A 5,630-nucleotide genomic window follows, 5' to 3' on the forward strand; every position below is an offset into this window, starting at 1 on the left:
AGCTATGCACTATGCAGGATTTCTTGTTTTATTGAATTTGCAGTCCACTTTGTTTTGTGCTTAGAGCCAAATGTTTTCCCTCATTTTTTTAATAATTAAAAAAAGCAATCACATTGTACTATACGGCAAATCCAATTTCACATACATATGTGTGCGGATCTCTGAGACAAACCTTTCTTTTTCTTCTTTCTGTGGCCTTATTGTGATAAGTATATTTCACATAACAACAACATTGGACAGGCTTGGGTAGTCTACTCTCACATCCCTGGTAGAAGGGAATCATTTCCAATTAGGCCTTCAAAGTGTTTAAACATTTTTTTCTGTGATTTTAGACAAAAGAACTACCATTTTACTGACCACACTGATACTGAAAAGGGAGCCTTAAAGATCTGTATGAAGATAAAAGGTGGTCTTTGGGATATACTCAGATCTGATAAGTGGAGGGCAAAAGGGTGAAGCATGCATAGATGCACTACAGCTGTATGAATTATGGGAAAGCTAGGATTGTTTAATTGTCAAATTGTTTGAGATGTTTTTTCGAAGTGAAGGTATTTTAAACTCTATTTTTTATTGCTGTAGATAATTTTCTATTAGTTCAAACATTGTTTTAAAAATTAAATCGAGCACTGGAAATCATTTTTTTGCAACTCACAAGCTATTTTGCATCAGAAGCCGTCATATTTCGTCAGGCATCTGATTGGTGATGACATACAAGGTGTCTGGGAAGACATGTTTAGCACCATGCAGACACAATCAGTATTCACCAGACATACAGGAGGAAAAGAGCACATGCATAATTCTATGGGAAACCACATTACAATTTTGATTGTACATGTATTCAGGTGGCTATCCCTTATGTTGCTGGTGTATGTAAGAGATTCCTTTTTTTTTTTCAACTTGCTGCAAACCTGGGGAAGTTTGTCATGGATAAACCCCATATGATAATGCAGCATAATATTGTATGATATTATTTGTACTGCCTCAGCTTGGTGGTGAACCCTATGTTGGTAAGCCTGTACAGCTCAATGGAGCATTTCTAAACCAACACTCAAACTCTGGCAACTGTAAGAACCCTGGAACACTTCTGTCCAAAAGAGATGACTACCCTGGACAAGGAGAGGTGGGTTGAGAGAGGAGTTTGAAAATGTATCTGGGAAAACAATGAGCAGCTGGTAGTCTATCTGCTTCCCACTTCCACATGCAGCATTGGACTTGTCAAGCTCTTCCTGATCCTGCTGCAAGTCATCACCAATCAGGTGCTTGATGAAGTCAGATGGTATCAGATGTAACATAAAATGCGAGTTGCAAAAAGGTCATGCACAGTACAAGATTTAGTTTATAAAATAATGTACATGTTATTACATGTTATGTATTGTTATTATTATCAAATGTTATAAATTGTTCGGTTAAAATAGGAGAGTATATGTATGTAAACCTGATTGTGGCTGCAGAAATCACAGTGTTAAGCGAAGCAAATAATAGGGCTGTGTGATTGAGGAATTTGTTCCGTGTATTTTAACATTAACAACAGTGTGTAGTTTCAAGAATATCATTTCCATTGAATTTTCCTTCCAACACAAATAAATTAACACAAAACTTCGAACTATTATACCACAGTAAGCCTGTTTCAAACATTCCATTTTATTGCAATTACATTTTTTATTTCAAAATTTCATTTTTATATTCATGTTTCTGCACTTAACTTGAATGGACTGAACATGATCCACATCCATATTTCACCACATGAAAATATTCTTACCATTGTTCATTCATCATTTGTATAACAATTAGATTTGTTGTTTTTTGTGTGTGTTTTTTGTGTGGAAAATCACTACTTGCACCTTCATACTATTAGTATTACTAGACCAGTTTTAGTTCAAAATGTCTGCACAGTACATTTACTTGTCTCTCAATGTACTTCAATTTCATGGTCTGAGCATGTTTCACACAGGCAATAGATTCCTATTTCATTATAACTTTAAATAGCGAAACATGGTTGGAACCATCAGAAAGTATAATTTTTCAGTGGCGTGCCGTGGCGCTCCTATCCCAGAAGGCTGAAGGAAGTTAGATTTTGCCACCCGCTTCATCAACAGCCATTTTCTGACCATTTTCATCCAAGTTTTCCCCCTTAAAAGTTATCTTGCCCCACTTATCAGGTTGTTTTTTTTGGTGGTTTGAAAAAAAGGGGATTATAGGCACTAGCACCCAAAAAGCAACACATTTTAAAATCATATATATGTGATTGTCTGAAGCTAAACAAAATGATATTGATACTACTGGGCGAGATTTCTAAACACATATAGCTGCCAATGTGTTTAAGGATTGGTGATATGATGTCTGTTGAATGATTGTTAATATAATAGGTTCATACTACCTTTCCACTCTATAAGCTGCTGTACCCATTGATAGATTTCATGGAAATCTATCATCTATGTGAAACATGTTTGTATCCCAGTAAAATTATTGGAAAGTTCCATGTCAATTGGAGAAAAATGAAGTGTTATTAATCATGCCCTTTTATGATTCATGAAACTAACCTAGGTGTCAGCATGACATGGGCCAAATGAATAACAATGTTTCTGATACTTGGTGAATGGATAATCTAACACATAGAATAATCATTTCCCTGATAACATTTCCCTGATATCTCACAGCAGCAGAAAAAATTGCTATAGAAAATGACTATTGCCCTATCATGATGACAAGATAGGACAGAAGCCACTTTTTATAGCAGTTTTTTCCCTGCATTTGCACATTGTTGTTATTGTGACATCTATGTGACACTCCTTGCCCTCATTGGCAGATATTGTCTGATTGTAGTTTGTGATAGCATGGTTGAGCACAATATTTTTAAAGAAATTGTGCAGTTTATTCCCAGTCAGTGACTATTGGATGTGTAAGCCTACAATTTTCAGTCTTGGTAGTAGTCGAACACACTCCAGATCATGTGATGGTAAAGTTTACACCATTTCCCTCATGAGCAGTCATTATTATATTTTGTATAATATTTCTTTACAAATAAATTTACATTTGAGAAGCAAATTATACAAGTATTTTGATTGATTTCTGAATTGATTGATTGGTTGATTGGGATTATGGGTGGATGGTTGGTACTGTGAACATGATTAATGTTTTGAGTAACAAAATGTTCTATAGTAATATCATTATTTTGTGAATGAATTTGTACTGTCTGCAGTAATGTAAACTGTGCTTTATTGTATAGAAGTTTCAATAAATGATGTATATTGTAATAAATGTCCCAAGTTTTTGAAATATATATATATATTGATTTTTAGTTTGCATCAATTGTGTGTGTCTAGTAGCAGTTTATGGTTAAGGTTCTGATCACTGATTAAGATACAATTATTACAAGTGATTTTCAAAATCATTCATTTGATTATTCACTGATAGGGATGCTTCCAGATTGCAATGCATATCTTGTATAATGTACATGGTGTAACAACAAAATTTGTACAATTTTGAAAATAGAATGACACAAGTATGCTGCTTATTTTTTGGTTTGATATTTATATGTCTACTAAGATAATGTCTTTAGCCACCAGATAAGCTTTGTTCCAACAAAATCGAGTATACAAGTGAAGATATGGCCAATTATGTAACCTAGTCTTAAAACCGCTGGGCCACTTCTGTCTGAGTATGACAAGTGACTGAATAGAGTTGAACTATGGACCAAATGGTCTTCTAGGGTCTGTGTTTAAACAATGGGGTATTCGAGTGGTAGAAATTATTACATATTAGAATATCTCCTTGAGTTTTTGAAAGTCACAACTAAGCACTGAAATAAAAACCTCATAAAAACTTCAACCCCAATTCACGTTGGAAGAGCATATTTTTATGGTTGTGACATTCGGTAGCACATGAAGTCAAGCAGAAACCATGTAAGATAGCTCATTTTCCAAACTCGCGTCTTCCATCAATACAATTACATATAACTATGAAAGTATGTAGAATTTGTTAAGAGTACCAACAAAAATGCTGGCAAAAGTGGTCGCTCCAAAATAGTTAGAAGCCCAGCTGAACCTAATTTCAAAATTTCATTGTTTTGTACTATGGATGCAAAAAAACTGTTCTCAGTTTTACCAATGATATCTCAGGGATATTACTTTATTTATAAGATAATTTAAAAGAAATTTCATGACTTCATTTGTAGATTTTAGAGAAATATCATATTATTATTAAGTTAAGAATCACCACTTATTCTTTTGTGTAAGTTCTTTGATGTTTAATGCATGATTTGGCATATCTATGCGGTTCAAACTTGATATGCGCAAACATGACAAAAGTGGACCAACAGGTTTTCTGGACGATTTGATAGTATCTTTTGAACCGAAGCTAGTAAAGAAACCAACTAAACGTCTTCTTTTGGCCAAGATATTACTGACTGTATTGCATATAACACTTGTGCCATAACTTGTTTGTTTATTTTTTCCTAAGAAGTCAAAATGCAATTGTATAAATTTTATTGTTACACCCTGTATATGTATCAAAATAATTAAAACACAATTTGCTTATTACAGCCCATGACTTCATCAACTATGATTGTGGCTAAACTTTTTTTTTTTCCTATATAGTGCCATTCAATGTCAAACATATTCCCAAGGTAATTTTGAATAGCATTTACTTCCGTATTTGATCATACATTTTATCTATTCCACATTTTCATGGGTAACCTATATTATTGTATGAACCCAATAGTTATACAGGGTGTCTCAATAAAAATAGGCACTGTGGATCGGAGGACATAACTTCAAGTATCAGCAGTTTCTTGCAGATTCAAAATCCATGAAGTGTCTTCTATAGATTGGTGTATAATTCATCAAAATCCGTTGACTCGTCACTGAGATAATTGGGAAACTACAAATAGACTCATTTTGGCCCATTCCTGTGGGACAATAGGCCTACATTAAGAATAATGTGCTGCATTGTAGTTTAGAATTGAAGAAATTGGTCGAAACAGCCAAAAGATTGATTTTCATTAAATCAATATATTATTGAAAAATAACACCTAGATGTTTTGCAAAACTTCATACTTTGACAACTTGCTTGATTTATTGTTAATGAATTTCACCATCAATACTATCACCTGGACATTTCATTTTCAGGGAACAAATTCACTTTGATTCACATATTTCAGCCACTTAAATGTAAAGTTCAGCCCTACTGTTGGTTGACAGCAGCGACATTTTCACGTATTTTTGTGGGACCTGAGAGCACATCAGACATATTGAATTGCAATTCGAGAATTAGGCATATCCTTCTGATATCAATTTTTTTTTAATTCGCGATATAATGCCATTTTATGGCAAATGATTTTAAAAAAATTAATATTTTTGAAAATTAACAGTCCTCGAAGTAAATTGTATAAATTTAATGATATGTGCTTAAAGTGTATGTACTGGGACAAAAAGCCGTCTATCATATGAAAATTTTAACCTTTCATATTGAAGATTTTTCCCAAAAAAACACAAAACACAGCAATAATTGGGTCTTTTGGGGAAAAAACTTGATATCTTTAATATGAAATGTTGAAATTTTCAATTGATGGTCGGCTTTTCATCCCAACTACATACATGTACTTAAAAGTACATATCATTAGATTTATGAAA

The sequence above is a fragment of the Amphiura filiformis genome, chromosome 17, assembly GCF_039555335.1.
Source record: "Amphiura filiformis chromosome 17, Afil_fr2py, whole genome shotgun sequence".
In the NCBI taxonomy this organism is placed as follows: domain Eukaryota; kingdom Metazoa; phylum Echinodermata; class Ophiuroidea; order Amphilepidida; family Amphiuridae; genus Amphiura; species Amphiura filiformis.